The sequence below is a fragment of the Gracilinanus agilis genome, chromosome 1 (assembly GCF_016433145.1).
Source record: "Gracilinanus agilis isolate LMUSP501 chromosome 1, AgileGrace, whole genome shotgun sequence".
NCBI classification, from domain to species: Eukaryota; Metazoa; Chordata; class Mammalia; order Didelphimorphia; family Didelphidae; genus Gracilinanus; species Gracilinanus agilis.
In genome coordinates this window covers 451788060-451807993 of record NC_058130.1, presented here as the reverse complement: position 1 = coordinate 451807993, position 19934 = coordinate 451788060, and positions in this window count along the sequence as shown.

Sequence of the window (19934 nt, the reverse complement as noted above, 5' to 3'; positions counted from 1 at the left end):
TGATTTTAAACATAATTGGTATGATATTCTTTACCTCGGAGAGGGAGGGAGAGATTCTTGAATGCAAAATTTAAAAAAAAATTTCTAAAATAGATGAATACAAAAACAAAGAATGAAGTATTGCAAGTTTCATATTTTCTTTTACCATTTTCTAACCATCCCTCCATATGTTTTTAGATCTTAAATCTTAAATTTATTTGAAACCATTTCTTAACCACATCTTATTTCTAATTTCTTACTCATAATGTTTTGAATCATTACTATATCTACTCTAAGAAATACTCATTTTCTGCCTTTTGGCGATTGTAGTGTTATGAATAGACATAGTAAATTAAATTTACTATCTAGTTTATACAGTACATAATCACAGTAGGCTTATCAGATATTAATTTAGGAATCCTTAATCAGGTTATTCATAATTTCAAGAAACATATATCAACAAGGCACAATGCTTGGCTGATTTCCAATGGACATTCAAGTAATATATGACATATTGCAAAATGACAATGGTAATAGCTCATAGTAAAGTTGAAATGTAATATTTTCAAATCGTATTTAATCAATTACATCACTTGGATTTCATTGATATAATTAATCCAATCTATTCAGTAAGAACATATGCAGACAAACTTTTCAGTTGAGGATGGGCAAGTCATTTAGAATGAATATTTTCTACATTTTTTATATTGAAAAGAAGCACAGCACATGAATGCAATACATGACTAATGCATATGTTAATCACAGTTGAACAACTGTGGTGGATACAATTCCATAAACGTCTTTAGCTCCCATCAAGAAATATTTTATTCATGTACATTAAAAAGTTGGCAGTTTCTTATAGGTAACCTTAGAAGTAACAGTGTGTAGAAACATTTCACACGTCTTTAACTTTCTTTTATCTTTAATATAAGCATGCCTTTAATATATTCCTTAGATCACCCCAAGAGTATTTAATAAAAGGCAAATTATACTAAGATATCACACCTTACAAATTGACCGAAGCAATAACCTTTATTTCATCAAGCACTTTCCCCTCTTGAGTCAGAAATCAAACATATGACTATATTTTTGTACTTCATTTATCTACCACAAAAAGAAGAATGATTACTTTCCACTTGTGTGAATATTATTTCTACATTAAATATTTCAGTATATGAGGGAGAATGTACCTGTTACAAAGATCCTGAAATCTGAGAATGAAGAAATGTTCTTATATTTATAATAAAAGAAGTAAAATATCTTTGATATAAATTTATCCATTTTAGTTTGTGGCTTACGTGGATTTTCAACATGAGTGTCATAGAATGGGGGCAATCTTCCTGCCTTGAAAAATCAGTTTCAATATGAAAATTCCCAAAAGAATATTGAGTAAAATCTACAGTATATGAAGCATGGTAATTGGGGAACTAAAAATATTTGCTCATGGTAAAAATATATAAAGCATTAAGAGGAGCTTTATTTACATCATGTTAAAGAACTTGCCTGTAACACTGATATTCTATTGATCTTAGCATCAGAGGATCTAGACAGAACTAGGCTTAGGGGGGAAAATGATAGAGGAAATCTTTATCTTCTGTTCTTTCACTAGTAATTGTGTCTTCTTTCTTCATTCAGCATTTACTTCACTTCCCTCTCTTAAAATCATTCCCAGACAGCATTTACCTAGTCATGTAATTGAATTGAGTTTCTACTAAGATTTGATGAGACATAGAAGAAAAAGAGCTGTTTCCTTAGTCAAATGACTTGCATTTAAATTTGTCCTCTTTTTATCACTATCTGACCTTAGGCCTATTGCTTAAATTTCTTGGGTCTAAGTTACTTGAGACAAAAATAAATGAACTGGCTAAAAAGTACATAATATAGAGGATATGGAGAATTGGGCCTTCCAGCTTAATACTAAGTAAATGTTCACCATGTTTATGACTTGCTAAACTATACCCTGATTACATTCACTTATGAACATTTCTATCATATATATATATATATATATATATATATATATATTCCTTCAAGTTCCTTTTATTTTCAACCCTGTAGATAAGCTAATAATCACAACTGATTAAATAATTTCTTCATCATCATTATGATTTTATTGGACAAGTTTGTATGTCATAGAAAATATATGGCATTATATCAAAGAGAAGAAAAGAATTTGAATGAATTTCAAAGTCTGTCAGAGATATTAGACTATTTTTTTGCTTCATGAAGGAAAGAGCGACAGGAGCTACTAAGAAAATGACTCTTTTCAGGCTTTTTCTGTATTGTTTGAAAGAGGAAACATCTTTATAAATAACTGGAAAATTTTAGTAAAAGATACCATATTGTTAAATAATTAAACTAATGTAAACATATCCATGATTTAAAAAGAAGAGTGTAAGTAGAAGAAATTTGGGCCAGTTCAATTCAGTCTAGGGTGAAATGAGTGTTTGAGGAGAACTCAATAAAACTAATATAAGTCTATGCCTTATTCATCCAATGGTAAAGAAATGTATAAAATAGATTAATTAGAACCTAATAATTTAAAAGAAAATAGTTAAAGGGGAAAATTAAGATTATACAAATTAAACAGACAAAAAAGAAAGCAAAAATAAGCTAACTAAGCCATGATTTTTATCTCAGCGTGTCATCATGTCTGAGACAATATCTCTGTCTCACATTTCCTCTGACACAAGTTCTCATGAAACTGCTCACTTCATTTTGCATCATTTTACATGTTTGCTCCTGAATATTTTTTGTTCATCTTGTTTTTCATTTCTTATGTCACAATAAAATTATAGTACAACCATATTGCAACTTGTTCAACCACTGTCCATCTGTTAGGATCCCTTTAACTTTCAGTTCTTTTCAATCACAATATTTGATGTTATAAATATTTTTGTACAGGTAGCTTCTTTCCCCGTCTTTATTCTCTTTAGGATACAGATCTAGTACTAATATTTCTGGGTCAATGTTTATTCACGGTTTAAGGGTCCTCTAGAAATGGTTTCAGATTGCTCTTTAGAATGGTTATATCAGTTCATAGTTCCACTAACAATGGAAAAGTGTAAAAATTTTTCCACATACATACCAATAATTTTTCATTTTCCTTTTTTTAGCAGGTTAGCATAGTTGGTGTGAAGTAGTATCTGAGAGTTGTTTTAATTTGCATTCCTCTAGTAGTGATTTGGAAAATTTTTCATTTGACTAATGATAATTTAGTTTTCTCTAGGAAAATTTCTTTTCATGCCCTTTGACGATTTGTCAAGTGGGGAATGTTTTGTATTATAAATTTGACTCAGTTCTCTATATGTTTGAGAAAGGAAGACTTTATTAAAGAGACTTGCTATTAATATTTTAATATTTTCCATATTAATTGTTTGCCTTTAATCTTTGTTGCATTGATTTGGTTTGTTCAAAACTTTTAATGTAGTCAAAGTTATCTATATTATATAACATAATGTTTACTACATCTTGTTTTCACCTAAATTCTTCCCTTAGCCACAGTTCTAACAGGTAAACTATTCTCTCCTTTCCTAACTTGTTAATAGTATCGTTCTTTATTTCTAAATCATCTATCCATTTTGTCTTACTTGACATAAAGGTATGTGACATGAGGTATTGATTTATGTGCAATGTCTGTCATATTATTTTCCATTTTTTCCAGCACTCTCTGTCAAAAAGGGAGTTTTCTTCCAAAATCTTGGATTTGGGAGTTTGTCAAATACTAGATTACTATGGTTATCTATAACTGTATGTCAAGTGGTTAATCTCTTCCATTGGTCCTCCTTCTTTTTCATATCTAGTACCAGATTGTTTTGATAGTTGACATGTTATCAGATACTCTGATTTTGATACAGGTAAGCCACTTTTTTCCTGTTTTTTTTCATTAATTTGCTTGATATTTGGTCTTCTGTTCTTTCAGACTGAATTTTATTTTTTTCTAGTTTTGAAATAATTCTGGGTAGTTTGATTAGTATGGCACTGAATATACAAATTAATTTAGGAAAAACTGACATTTAGTTATATTGACTCAGACTATTTATGAGCAATTAATGCTTTTTCCATTGTTTATATCTGACTTCATTTGTCTGAAAACTGTTTTTTAGTTTTGATCATTTAGTTCCTGTGTCTTAGCAGGTATGAACTGCCTTCTTTTAAAAAGTTGTAATAGGGGGAAGCTGGGTAGCTCAGTGGATTGAGAGCCAGGCCTAGAGATAGGAGGTCCTAGGTTCAAATCCGGCCTCAGACACTTCCCAGCTATGTGACCCTGGGCAAGTCACTTGACCCCCATTGCCTACCCTTGCCACTCTTCCACCTATAAGTCAATACACAGAAGTTAAGGGTTTAAAATAAAAAATAAATAAATAAAAAAAAGTTGTAGTAACATAAATTTCTCTGTAATGCTCAGACTGCTTTTTTAATACCATTGCCCATTTTAAAAGCTTTCCCCTGGTTCTGGGTTAAGATGGCGGCAGAGTAAAAAGCAGCTCTTAACCTCTCCTGACCAAAACATGCAGGACTCCTAAAGGGGACATAAAAACAAATCCAAAAGAACAGAGGGACCCCACAACAGAGCACAGCATGGAAGGCACGTGGAATCTGGACATTTCCATGCTATAAAGGGGCAAAACAGCTCTCACTAAATCGCAGGCTGAGAAACCACCCCTCCCACCCCCTCCACACACACCACATACAACGCCAAAGCCAGCTAAAAAGAAATAGAACAAGTTTAGGGCACCCATTGAGTCATTGGCAGTTCCAGGGCCTGTTCCTGAGAGCAGCAAGATTTAGGACCCCAAAAAGCTAAAGAATGCTCAAGGACTCTGAGTGTGGACACGCAGCACAGGCTGAGTTGGAGGCGTGGGTGGAGGCAGACACAGGCACGAGCAAAGGCTCTGAAACCCTGAGTGGGGAACCAGTGGAGACAGGTATACGACTGTGGAATCAGAACCCTGAGACTTGTAAAGGAACCTCCATCAGAGGAACAAGCAAGGGGGTCCACCAGGGGGCTTGACCTTGAGAAAAACCAGACCTCAGACCTCAGGACCCAAAAGACCGCAGACAGACCCTGAGCGCAAGGATAAAGCTGAGAAGCTGCTGGGCTAACAATGGCTACCCAGAATCAGGAAGTTCAGAAGAGAAAGATTAACAACAAGAAAAAGAAATCTTTAATACTCGACAACTTTTACACAGAGAAAATCCAGTCAACTGACCAAACAGAGGAGGAGAGCAAACAAGCATCAGGACCCTCCCAAAATAATGAAAACTGGTCACAAGCTCTTAAAGAGTTCAAAACTGAGATGACGAGAAAGTTGGGAAAGATTTAGTTAGAGAAATGGGAAATAGCTCAAAAGGAAATTAGGCAAGAAAGTAACAGTTTAAAAGGCAGAATTTTGCAATTGGAAAGTGAGGCTCAGAAATCAAATGAACTGATAAGCAAATTAAACACCAGAAATGACCAGATTGACAAGGAAAACCAGTCCCTAAAGGCTAGAATTGAGCAATTAGAAGCTAATCATCTCTCAAGACAACAAGAACAAATAAAACAAAGTCAAAAGACTGAAAAAATAGAAGGAAACATGAAATATCTCAATGAGAAAGTGACAGACCAAGAAAACCGGTCTAGAAGAGACAATTTGAGAATCATTGGTCTCCCCAAAAAAGGAGAAATTAATAGAAATTTGGACTCCGTACTAAAAGAAATTATTCAACAAAATTGCCCTGAAGTCCTACAACAAGAGGCCAATATAGACATTGAAAGGATCCATAGATCACCCTCTACACTCGACCCAGAAAGGACAACAACAAGGAATATAATAGTCAAATTCAAGAGCTTCCAAGTAAAAGAAAAAAATCTTACAAGAAGCCAGAAAGAGACAATTTAAATATCAAGGAGCACCAATCAGGATCACACAGGATCTGGCAGCCTCTACTTTAAAAGACCGCAAGGCTAGGAATATGACATTCAGAAAGGCAAGAGAGCTGGGTCTACAACCACGGATAAACTACCCATCAAAATTGACTATATACTTCCAGGGGAAATTATGGGCATTCAACAAAATTGAAGATTTCAAGTATTTGCACAGAAAACACCAGGGCTAAATGGAAAGTTTGATATCCAATAACAAAAATCAAGAGAAACATGAAAAGGTAAATAAGAAACAGAGGGGAAAGAAAGAAAACTCATGAATTTTAAATTTGCCTTTTTAAGGGCCTCAGTAAGATCTAATTATCTGTATCCCTATGTGGAGAAATGCTATGTATAATTCTCTGTAGTGAACTCTATTCACTATTATAGTATTCACTATTATAATAATCAGAAGAATAATTCACAGGGAGTGGGTGGAATACTAAATGGTCTAAGATGACATGGGGGGTGGGAAAGAGGGGGGTGAATAGTAGGGGACACCAAGAGAAACTTGAGAGAATAAGAAAAATAGGATATTCTATTACACACAAAGAGGGCATCGGAAGGAGAAGGGACAAATACTATTATAAGAAGGAGAGTAAGAGAGCATTAAGAGGTAATATTTAAACCTTACTCTCAGTGTAATCAACCCAGAGAGGGAAGAGTAACTATACTATCCATTGGGATATAAAACTCTTATCTAACCCTACTGAGAAAGTCAGAAGGGATAAACCAAGGGGAGCAGGGGAGTGGGGAGGTCAAAAAAGGGAGGGGAGAAGAAGGGGGAGGGAAATCATTAGGCCTTTAAAAACAAAAAGAAGGGAATAATAAGGGAAGGGGTGGAAAGGGAAGTTAATCAAGGAAGGGGATAAGGGATACCTACTTAATAGCAAACCACTGGTTTAAAAGAAAATAGTTTAAGAAGAAGGGGTAGGAATAGGGGAGGACGAAAATGTCAGCTAATGCACAACTTTTTTTTTTTAAACGCTTGTACTTTGGTGTATTGTCTCATAGGTGGAAGAGTGGTAAGGGTGGGCAATGGGGGTCAAGTGTCTTGCCCAGAGTCACACAGCTGGGAAGTGGCTGAGGTCAGGTTTGAACCTAGGACCTCCTGTCTCTAGGCCTGACTCTCACTCCACTGAGCTACCCAGCTGCCCCCACAACTTTTAATTATAACTCTGAATGTGAATGGGATGAACTTGCTCATAAAAAGGAAACAAATAGCAGAGTGGATTAGAAACCAAAATCCTACCATATGCTGTCTACAAGAAACACATATGAGGTGGGTGGACATACACAAGTTTAAGTTCAGGGCTTGAGCAAAATCTTTTGGGCATCAAATGAGAAAAAGAAGGCAGGAGTGGCTATTATGATTTCTGACAAAGCCAAAGTAAAAATGATATGATTAAAAAAGACAGGGAAGGTCATTACATCCTGATTAAAGGCAGTATAAACAATGAGGAAATAACACTGCTCAATATGTATGCACCAAGTGGCATAGCATCAAAATTCATAAAGGAGAAACTGGCAGAGATCAAGAAGGAAATAGATAGTAAAGCCATAAAAGTGGGAGATCTAAATATTCCTCTTTCAGATCTAGATATATCAAACCAAAAAATAAATAAGAAAGAGGTAAGGGAGGTGAATGAAGTCCTAGAAAAATTAGATCTAATTGATATGTGGAGAAAAATAAATAGGGACAAAAAGGAATATACCTTCTTTTCAGCTGCACATGGTACATTCACAAAGATTGACCATGTAATAGGGCATAGAATTATTGCAAACAAATGCAAAAGAGCAGAAATAATAAATGTAACCTTCTCAGATCATAATGCAATAAAAATAATAATTAGTAAGGGCACATGGACAGGAAAATCAAAAACTAATTGGAAATTAAATAATATGGTACTCCAAAACTAATTAGTCAAAGAAGAAATCATAGAAACAATCAACAATTTCATTGAAGAGAATGACAATGATGAGACATCCTACTAAACTCTGTGGGATATGGCCAAGGCAGTACTCAGGGGGAAATTTATATCCTTGAGTGCATATATTAACAAATTAAGGAGGGCAGAGATCAATGAATTGGGCATGCAACTCAAAAAATTAGAAAGCGAGCAAATTAAAAATCCCCAGATGAAAACTAAATTAGAAATACTAAAAACCAAGGGAGAAATTAATAAAATCGAAGGTAAAAGAACTATTGAATTAATAAATAAGACTAGAAGCTGGTATTTTGAAAAAAACAGATAAAATAGACAAAGTACTGGTCAATCTAATAAAAAAAAGGAAAGAAGAAAAACAAATTGATAGTATCAAAGATGAAAAGGGAGACCTCACCTCTAATGAAGGGGAAATTAAGGCAATCATTAAAAACTATTTTGCCCAATTATATGGCAATAAATATAACAATTTAGGAGATATGGATAAATACTTACAAAAATATAAATTGCCTAGATTAACAGCAGAAGAAATAGAATATCTAAATAATCCCATATTAGAAAAAGAAATCAAACAAGCCATCAAAGAACTCCCTAAGAAAAAATCGCCAGGACCTAATGGATTCACAATTGAATTCTATCAGACATTCAAAGAGCAACTAATCCCTATACTATACAAATTATTTGATATGATAAGCAAAGAAGGAGTTCTACCAAATTCCTTTTATGACACAAATATGGTACTGATTCCAAAGCCAGGGAGATCAAAAACAGAGAAAGAAAACTACAGACCAATCTCCCTAATGAACATAGATGCAAAAATCTTAAATAGAATACTAGCAAAGAGACTCCAGCAAATAATTAAGATCATCCACCATGATCAGGTGGGATTTATACCAGGAATGCAAGGATGGTTCAACATTAGGAAAACCATCCAAATAATTGACCATATCAACAGTATAACAAAGAAAAATCACATGATTATCTCAATAGATGCTGAAAAAGCCTTTGACAAAATACAGCATCCATTCCTATTGAAAACACTGAAAAGTATAGCAATAGAAGGACCTTTCCTAAAAATAATAAACAGTATATACCTAAAACAATCAACAAACATCATATGCAATGGGGATAAATTAGAAACTTTTCCAATAAGATCAGGAGTAAAACAAGGATGCCCATTATCACCTCTATTATTCAACATAGTACTAGAAACACTAGCAGTAGCAATTAGAGAAGAAAAAGAAATTGAAGGTATCAAAATAGGCAAGGAGGAGACTAAGCTATCACTCTTTGCAGATGATATGATGGTATACTTAAAAAAAATCCTAGAGAATCAACTAAGAAGCTTGTAGAAATAATCAACAACTTTAGCAAAGTTGCAGGATACAAAATAAATGCACATAAATCATCAGCATTTCTATACATTTCCAACACATTAGAGCAGCAAGAAATAGAAAGAGAAACACCATTTAAAATCACCCTAGATAATATAAAATACTTAGGAATCTATCTACCAAAACAAACACAGTAATTATATGAAAACAACTACAAAACTCTTTCCACACTAATAAAACTGGATCTAAACAATTAGAAAGTCATTGATTTCTCATGGGTAGGATGAGCTAACATAATAAAAATGACCATTCTAACCAAATGAATTTACCTATTTAGCGCCATACCTATCAAAGTACCAAAAAACTTTTTACTGAATTAGAAAAAAACTATAACAAATTTCATTTGGAATAACAAAAGATCAAGAATATCAAGGGAAATAATGAAAAAAAATGTGAAGAAAGGGGGCCTAGCAGTACTAGATAGTAAACTATACTCTAAAGCAGCAGTCATCAAATCAATATGGTACTGGCTAAGAGACAGAGAGGAGGATCAGTGGAATAGACTTGGGGTAAATGACATCAGCAAGACAGTGTATGATAAACCCAAAGAGCCCAACTTTTGGGACATGAATCCACTATTTGACAAAAACTCCTGGGAAATTTGGAAAACAATATGGGAGAGATTAGGTTTAGATCAACATGTCACACCCTATACCAAGATAAATTCAGAATGGGTGAATGACTTGAACATAAAAAGGGAAACCATAAATAAGTTAAATGAACACAGAATAGTATACTTGTCAGATCTCTGGGAAAGGAAAGACTTTAAAACCAAGCAAGAGTTAGAGAAAACTACAAAATGTAAATTAAATGGTTTTGATTATATTAAACTAAAAAGCTTTTGTACAAACAAAAACAATGTAGTCAAAATCAGAAGGGAAACAACAAATTGGGAAAAAATCTTTATAATGAAAAACTCTGACAGGGGTCTAATTACTCAAATATACAAGGATTTAAATCAATTGTATAAAAAATCAATCCATTCCCCAACTGATAAATGGGCAAGAGACATGAATAGGCAATTTTCAGGTAAAGAAATCAAAAGTATCAAGAAGCACATGAGAAAGTGCTCTAAATCTCTAATAATTAGAGAAATGCAAATCAAAACAACTCTGAGGTATCACCTCACACCTAGCAGATTGGCTAAAATGAAAGAAGGGGAGAGCAATGAATGCTGGAGGGTATGTGGCAAAATTGGGACATTAATGCATTGCTGGTGGAGTTGTGAAATGATCCAACCATTCTGGATGGCAATTTGGAACTATGCTCAAAGGGCTATAAAAGAATGCCTGCTCTTTGATCCAGCCACACCAGTGTTGTGTTTGTACCCCAAAGAGATCATAAATAAACAGACTTGTAAGAAAATATTTATAGCTGTGCTTTTTGTGGTGGCAAAAAACTGGAAAAGGAGAATATGCCCTTCAATTGGGGAATGGCTGAACAAATTAGGGTATATGCTGGTGATGGAATACTATTGTGCTAAAAGGAATAATAAACTGGAGGAGTTCCAGGTGACCTGGAAAGACCTCCAGGAACTGATACAGAGTGAAAGGAGTAGAACCAGAATACTGTTCACAGAGACTGACATATTGTGGTAAAATCGAATGTAATGGACTTCTGTACCAGCAACAATGCAATGACCCAGGACAGTTCTGAGGGATTTATGGTAAAGATGCTACGCACATTCAGAGGAAGGACTGCAGGAGAGGAAACATATAAGAAAAAAAACTGCTTGAACGAATGGGCTGGGGTGGACATGATTGGGGATGTAGACTCGAAACTACCACACCAATGCAACTATCAACAATTTGGAAATAGGTCTTGATCAATGACACATGTCAAAACTAGTGGAAATGTGCATTGGCCATGGGTGAGGGTAGTGCGGGGGGGGGGGGGTGAAGGGGAAAGTAGGAGCATGAATCATGTAACCATGTTAAAAATTAAAAATTAAAATTAAAAAAAAATTTTCCCCCCAGGGAGGTTGTTAGTTTGATGAAGGAAGGGAAATTTTTTGAATGTTTGAGAATCATCCCATGTTTCTATGCACAAGAATCATTTAAAATGAGATATAAAGGAAAGCCTCAATTTGCTTGCTATTTATTCACTAATTCATAATAATAAGGAAATAGCATCAATATATTAATGTGTATTATTTAGTAATGAGATCTTAAATTTTCTGCATTGTTATGTATACATACTCATTGATGTGCATATGTGAAATAACATATATATATACATATATATACATACTATATACATTCATTATGGGCTCATGTGTTTTCCCCAGTGATGCCCCATTTAAAAAATAATCCAGTCCTAGTATTTCATCAGATTGTAATTACCAAGTGAGGAAACTACCTCTACTACTTCAGATCATAAATAGTTCTGTAACAATTGGTCTTAAATAATTGTTTGAGGTAATGAGAGTTTAAATGCTATGTTTAATGACACATATGGATCAGAGTGAGAATATAAATCCAGTCTATCTTGACTTGGGCTGACTTGCTCTCTATTAAGATTCATAGCTTTAAAAATGATAATATGAAAGGGCTAAAGAAATAATAGCATTAAATCAAATTGTATAGATGATTTTCTCAAAATTCTCAGTCCTTTCAATATGTGTAATAAAACTGCACAACAGTTTAAAATTTGAGAAATCATCTTAAGTAGAGAAACTATTATATAGTATATACTAAACTAACCTTAGAGTCTGGAAGACCTGGATTCAAGATATATTTCTGAGACACAGAGTGAGTCTGAGTATCCTCAGAAAAGAAGTCAACATGTATGTACAAAAGTAGAAATTTCATGGAAGTTTCCATCCTCCTTCAGGAAAGGGAATTTCCTTATATGGGATGTCTCTCTGAAATTATAGGAGAAGTTCCTAACACCCAGTCCCTGTCAAAAACATAATTATATAGAGATAGATGTAGATGTAGATATATATATATATATATATATATATATATGGATTAAATGCCAAAAGTAAACTCAACATTACCTAGGAATATAGTATAATCTTAGAACTTCACTCAGTCTGAGACCTTTAAAAGAAATTTTAGCAAATAATTCTAGTCACTACTATATTAGAGTATGTCTGATCATTTAAGTTTATCAAGCAATTCTGAAGACCTTCTAATAAATGAATTAAAGACTCTGTCTTGCATTCTTTCCTGAGGATGGCATCATAAATGCTCTATCTATCATAGATTATTTTTAATGGTTTGGGTGATTAAATGCCTGCATCATTGTCAGCCTCTGTTCTTCTACACCAGTAATGAAATTATACCCATGTGTATATTAATATTGATTCATGGACAATAAGAAAATGAGAAAAGGACAAAAGTCCCATCCAACAAAATGAAAATCTCATTCCCTGAAAATGACAATCGTTATATGATATATACTACTAGATCCTCCTCGTTTCAGTTCTATTTAAAAGGCATTTGGCCTTTCTCTTATGAATCAATGCTTAGAATTATTGACATCCATAAGCAAGACTGTCTCAGATAAAACTTTCAATAATTATTACTCTCAAATTTAGAAATCCACCTATGTCTTTTAATTATGTTGCAGTGGGGAAATCCTCGGTTCTTTTTGGTCTTAATGTGGTCTTAAATATAAAGTTGATGGTTTTGTTCATCTTATATAATGTATTTAATATTAAAAAGTTTTCTACCAATTATTTAGTTTCCTCTTTCTCTTCTGAGTTTACCATGAAGGGAAACATGAACACAACATAGAATTATTAAATTTCCTCCAATTTATCATTTCCACAACCTCTATTTTACTATTAAGAAGCATATATTGTCACAAGATGCCTACATTTTACATGCATTGTAGAGACCAGCTCTCCAACCAATTTGTTGGTCCTTAAAGAGGGGTAAGAGAAATTGGTTGGGATTACAGGAGGTTCAGCCCCCCAGGCTTACAGGTCAGACTTGCAGATATCCTCTTAGTGGGCTGTGACAAAGTTCATTGATTTGCGGTGCACAATTTATAGGGAAAAAAATGGAGGCTAAATATTAGGTAATTCTTTTGCAGGAACAAAGATTGGAAATTATTTACAAGATGGAAACAATGGATGTAGATTGCCTTAGTGTTTTCTATAGTATAACAAATTTTATTTAGGATAATAAATCATAGGTAACATGTCAATTCGAAATGTAAATGTATGAACCAATTTTGTATAGAAAACTGCATGTTTTTCTTACAATACTCTTGGCTGGACAACTAGTAACTTGGGGAGAAGGAAATGTTTGCTTTTCACATGCTGGGGAGCAGACTATGTGTCTTACTGCTTCTAAGTTAATGGCTACCCAGAGGCTTTGCAATCTGGGGTACACTGGGCTTGTTTCCACAGCCTTGCTGAATGGATATCCCTTGACTTCCTAACTACCCAGAAGATTTACATCCTGGGGTGCATTGGGCCTGGGAGCCTCTGATCTTCTTATGCTGCTCCCACAATGCATTTCATAGTGAAAAAAATCTCAGAATCTGTTGTGCTAAAATGCTTTTAAAATATAAGCTTTAACCTAATTTATGTACTATAAACAAAAATCTGTTATTAAAGTAAACACCTCGAATATCAGGGTACAGGATGAAACTTGTGGCAAAAGAGAGAATCCATTTGTAAAATGATTTTGACTCTCTATGGATATATAAAATATGACCATTTATATTTTAATTTACTTGTTTTCTAGAGTGATTAGGCAGCAAATAGTATAGCAAATCACCTCTCCAATATTTTCTAAGGTAGAGATCGTGCTTCTATTTACGTCATCAGTTTTCTCATGTTCATTCAATGTTATTACCAAAACTGAGAGAAAGGCATGTAAAGACCAACAGAATTGAATAATCCTAGTGTTTTTAACAAAATTCTTCTTACTAAAGCTTGTGCCTGAGGGGTTCAAAATGAAACTTTAAATATTCTTTTTATAGTAATTTAAATCAAATAATGTATATTTCAATAATGTGAACTTTCTATTTCTCAATTTCAACATCTTTAAAAATAGTCATAATAATCCTATGCAGTTATAAAACAAATAAATAATCCATCTGAACTCTAATAATACAAATAAATATACTAGTGTCAGTCACACTTCATAATGGTGGGGAAAAGAGGTAGAGATTGGGGCCCAATTCATTTTGCACTAGAAATATCTATAAAATATATGGCAGTGTTTATAGTTTAGCACTCTAATAAATGTTATACATATGTTTAAACTAGACTTCAGGTCATTACTTTATAAAAAAAAAACTTTCAAACCTTATTATTGACAAAGTAATGGAATGGGGGTGTGATTAAAGTTAAATGCAACTGATTAAGTACCTGAAACCAAAGAGCACTGTTTAATGGATCATTGATAACTTGAATTACTCTCTAACTGGGCATCTCTTGGATCTGGAAATTGCTTTAAAATGTGTAGATATCATCTTTATTGAAGCTTAAAGTAAAACAAAGATGAGATCAAATCAATATTTGGAAAGCTCTTGATAGTATAGAATGATGAGCACATTCTAATAAGAATAAACCCAAACAAGATAAATGCAAATATCTACAAGTGGTTCCCAAATATGATGCAGGGAGGAATGGATAGATAATTCCTTTTTTTGTAAAAAGGCTGGAAATTAAGTATGCTATGGTATGATATTAATACTTTGACATAGTTTCAATATATTAATACATGTCACATGAGAGCTAAAAGTACTAATGCTATATCAGTCTCAGACTTTCTAATTTTATTTGCAAGATACAGAGTCAAATTATAAAAATATCCTTACCTACTTTTGAAAGAAATCAAACGTGCATTTTCAAAAATAATGTACTAGAGGGGCAGCTGGGTAGCTCAGTGAATTGAGAGTCAGGCCTAGAGACGGGAGGTCCTAGGTTCAAATCTGGCCTCAGACACTTCCCAGCTGTGTGACCCTGGGCAAGTCACTTGACCCCCATTGCCCACCCTTACCACTCTTCCACCTAAGAGCCAAATGCACAGAAGTTAAGGGTTTAAAAGAAATTTTAAAAAAATAATGTACTGGAAGATGGTTGAGGTTGTATTTCTTTAATGCAAACCTTTTTCATGCCTTTTCTACCACTTAGTCTGTGAAGTTTGTCATTTAATTATTTGATCATATATTCCGCACAGCAATACTATGAAGTAGGTACCTTTTGTGAAAATACTAAAAAAAAAAAAAAAAAAAGATAGGTTCATGTGTAACTGCCATTAGGGGTTAATGGTGTTTGGCATTTCATTATTCTTTAGTCAAACATTTAAACTAGCATTTCTACAAATAATATATTTTGCTAAACTCAGACAATATCCTCCTCTTCCCCCTGATTCCCAGGAACTCTGAATTCTAATTCTCTCATCCATTTATTTATTAGGTGAATTAATTTAGCTTGTCTATGTAAAAATCTATATTCCCAACTTTCATTCTCATCTAGAATCAAAATTTAACCATTCTGAACAACATAACTGCAACAACATATTCATCTCATGGACAACTAGATAATTAAGCAGGCTTATTTGTGCCAATGTATTAGAATAAGTCTCCTTGATCAGAGTGCCTTTTAGAGTCAGTCATATTTGCACCAGGAGGAATGTATTTTCTGTGATCTTGCACCCATAATGAAAGGGATTTTAAACTATTAAAAAAGTATAAAATTTCCCAGGTTTATAAAAAAAGCTATTTATTAGAGTAGCTACAGTGTAAAAATAACAATAACAGAGGGAATACTCAGAGATTCAATAGGAAGAAAAAAATCTAACAGAGGAGTCAACAATAGCATACTTCATCTCAGCTATTTATAAACAAATACAAAATAATATTAGAGGTAACAAAAATAATTAACTACTAATCCCAACATAAGTCAAATTTTAGATTATAAGAATCTACAAAAATTGGAGGGTAAGCCCTTCAATAGGGGAATGGCGGGGCAGCTGGGTAGCTCAGTGGAGTGAGAGTCAGGCCTAGAGACAGGAGGTCCTAGGTTCAAAACCGGCCTCAGCCACTTCCCAGCTGTGTGACCCTGGGCAAGTCACTTGACCCCCATTGCCCACCCTTACCAATCTTCCACCTATGAGACAATACACCGAAGTACAAGGGTTTAAAAAAAAGTTTAAAAAAAATAGGGGAATGGCTGAAAAAATTGTGGTATATGTTGGTAATGGAATACTATTGTGCTGAAAGGAATAATAAACTGGAGGAATTCCATGTGAACTGGAAAGACCTCCAGGAATTGATGCAGAGTGAAAGGAGCAGAGCCAGAAGAACATTGTACACAGAAACCAATACACTGTGGTAAAATAGAATGTAATGGATTTCTGTCCTAGCAGCAATTCAAAGACCTAGGAAAATTCTGAGGGATTTATGGAAAAGAATGCTACCCAAATTCAGAGGAAGAACTGCAGGAGTGGAAACACAGAAGAAAAGCAACTGCTTGAATACTTGGGTTGATGAGGGCATGATTGGTGATGTAGATTAGAAAGGACCACACCAATTAAACTATCAATAATATGTAAATAAGTCTTGATTGATGACATATGTTAAAACCAGTGGAAATGCACATTAGCTATGGGGCAGGGAGAGAGTTTGAGGGGGTGAAGGGGAAAGTGAAAACATGAATCATGTAACCATGGAAAATATTTCTGAAAATAAAAAAATAAAAAATAAAAAAATGAATTGGTTGGATGGGATCCATGTCTGGAAAATGAATTGTTTTTTTTAATAATTTTTTACTTTTAGAAAAAAATTTCCTATGCTTACATGATTCATGTTCTTACTCTCCCCTCCACCCCCCAACCCTTATGCCCCATAACTCATGCACATTTCCACTAGTTTTTTCATGTGTCATTGATAAAGAACTATTTCCATATCATTGATAATTTTACTAGAGTGACCGTTTAGAGTATACATCCCAAATCATATCCTTATCAATGCATGTGTATAAGCAGCTTTTTTTCCTGTGTTTTCTGTGTTTTTTTTCCTGTATTTCCACTCCTGTAATTCTTCCTCTGAATGTTGTTAGCATTCTTTTCCATAAAGCCCTCAGAATTGTCCTGGATCATTGCATTGCTACTAGTACAGAAGTCCATTCCATTTGATTTTACCACAGTGTATCAGTCTCTGTGTACAATATTCTTCTGGCTCTACTCCTTTCACTCTGCATCAATTCCTGGAGGTCATTCCAGTTGACATGGAATTCCTCCAGTTTATTATTCCTTTCAACACACTAGTATTCCATAACCAGCCTATACCACCATTTGTTCAACTATTCCCCAATTGAAGGGCATTCCCTATTTTTCCAATTTTTTTTTGCCACAAAGAGAGGCTATAAATATATTTGTACATATCTTTTTCCCTGTGATCTCTTTGGGGTACAAAACCAGCGTGTCAGAGTTTTTGTTATAAAAATGTTTTCCCAGTTTGTTGTTTCCCTTCTAATTTTGGTTGCATTGTTTTTGTTTGTACAAAACCTTTTTAATTTAATGTAATCAAAATTATTTATTGTACATTTTGTAATTTTTTCTAACTCTTTCTTGGTTTTAAAATCTTTCCAGAGATCTTACAAGCATACTATTCTGTGTTTGCCTAATTTACTTATAGTTTCCTTCTCTATATTCAAGTCATTGTGAATTTATCTTGATGTAGCCTGTGAGATGTTGTTCTAAACCTAATCTTTCCTATATCGTTTTCCAATTTTCGCAGCAGTTTTTGTCAAATAGTGGATTTTTGTCCCAAAAGTTGGGCTCTTTGGGTTTATCATAGACTGTCTTGCTGACGTCACTTACCCCAAGTCTATTCCACTGATCCTTCCTTCTGTCTCTTAGCCAGTACCATATTGTTTTGATGACCACTGCTTTATGCTGTAGTTTAATATCTGGTACTGCTAGGTCACCTTCCTTCACATTTTTTTTCATCATTTCCCTTGATATTCTTGATCTTTTGTTCTTCCAAATGAACTTTGTTATCATTTTTTTCTAATTCTGTAAAAATGTTTTTTGATAGTTTGATAGGTATGGCACTAAATAAATAAATTTGGGTAGACTGGCCATTTTTATTATGTTAGCTCGTCCTACACATGAGCAATAAAATGTTTTACCAGTTGTTTAGATCTAGTTTTAATTCTTTGGAAAGTTTTTTGTAGTTTTGTTCATATAATTCCTGTATTTGTTTTGGTAGATAGATTCCTAAGTATTTTATATTGTCTAGGGTGATTTTAAATGATGTTTCTCCTTCTACCACTTGCTGCTGTGATGTGTTGGAAATATGTAGAAATGCTGATGATTTATGTGGATTTATTTTGTTATCCTGCAACTTTGCTAAAGTTGTTGATTATTTCTACAAGCTTCTTAGTTGATTCTCTAGGATTTTTTAAGTAGATCATCATCATCTGCAAAGAGTGATAGATTAGTCTCCTCATTGCCTATTTTGATACCTTCAATTTCTTTTTCTTCTCTAATTGCTACTGCTAGTGTTTCTAGTACAATGTTAAATAATAAAGGTGATAGTGCTCATCCTTGTTTCATGCCTGATCATATTGGGAAGGTTTCTAATTTATCCCCATTTCATATGATGCTTGCTTATGTTTTTAGATATATACTGTTTATTATGTTTAGGAAAGGTCCTTCTATTCCCATACTTTCTAGTGTTTTCAATAGGAATGGGTGTTGTATTTTGTCAAAGGCTTTTTTCTGTATCTATTGAGAAAATTATGTGATTTTTGTTTGTTAGCTTGTTGATATGGTCAATTATGTGAATGGTTTTCCTAATGTTGAACCATCCTTGCATTCCTGGTATAAATCCCAAGTGATCATGATGGATAACCTTAATGATCACTTTTTGGAGCCTTTTTGCTAATATTCTATTTAAGATTTTTGCATCTATGTCATTAGGGAGATTGATCTGGAGGTTTCTTTCTCTGTTTTTGGACTGCCTGGCTTTGGAATTGGTACCATATTAGTGTCAGAAAAGAAATTTGGTAGAACTCCTTCTTTGCTTATTATGTCAAATAATTTGTATAGTAAAGGTCATTAGTTGTTCTTTGAAGTTTTGATATAATTCACTTGTGAATTCATCTGGCCCTGGAGATTTTTTCTTAAGGAGTTCTTTGATGGCTTGTTTACGTTTTTTCTAATATTGGATTATTAAAGTATTCTATTTCTTCTGCTGTTAATACATGGAATTTATATTTTTAAATATTCATCCATATCACCTAGATTGCTGTATTTATTGCCATGTAATTGGGCAAAATATTTTTTAATGATTGCCTTAATTTCCTCTTCATTAGAGATGAGGTCTCCCTTTTCATATTTGATACTGTTAATTTGGTTTTCTTCTTTCCTTTTTTTATTAGATTTACCAGTACTTTGTCTATTTTATCTGTTTTTTTTTTCATAATACCAGCTTCTAGTCTTATTTATTAAGTCAATAGTTTTTCTACTTTGGATTTCATTAATTTCTCCCTTGATTTTTAGTATTTCTAATTTAGTTTTCATTTGGTGATTTTTAATTTGTTCATTTTCTAGTTTTTTAAATTGCATGCCCAATTCATTAACCTCAGCCCTCCCTAATTTGTAAAATACATGCACTCAGTATAAATTTTCTCCTTAGGAGTACTTTGGCTGCATTCCATAGGTTTTTGTAAGAAGTCTTATCATTATCATTGTCTTCAATGAAATTATTGTTTTTTATTTGTTCTTTAAC